This window comes from Arachis ipaensis, chromosome B01, assembly GCF_000816755.2.
Source record: "Arachis ipaensis cultivar K30076 chromosome B01, Araip1.1, whole genome shotgun sequence".
NCBI classification, from domain to species: Eukaryota; Viridiplantae; Streptophyta; class Magnoliopsida; order Fabales; family Fabaceae; genus Arachis; species Arachis ipaensis.
Window position 1 is genome coordinate 136,178,956 of NC_029785.2, and position 452 is coordinate 136,179,407.

Sequence of the window (452 nt, forward strand, 5' to 3'; positions counted from 1 at the left end):
AAATAATATATATATATAAACATATTGTTATTAATTTTAATATTCAAATAATATTTTTGTTAAACTAATTAGGAACGGCCTAATATGATTTTAGATGGATTAACGAATTTTGATTGCGTGCATGCATCTCAGTTGGTCATAATTAATAGTGGCGAAGAAGGGAACCGCCAACAAAGTAGGTATAAGAAGATAACACAAACCCAACTGTTTTTCTGTGTGCGATTTATTCCCCAGCACCAGTCCACAAAAAGGGGATTTATAATTAGAACCTCCTTTTATATATATAAGAAGCATTAAGAAGATTAATGAAGACCGAAGACAGAAGACTGAATAGAAGATTATATTATGATTTGGGGTTTGAAATTGGATTGGTCAAACGTAGATTTCATTCAGTTTGATTATTCTTATATTTCTCAATTATAAGTATTTTTATTTTTTTTAACTTATTAAAA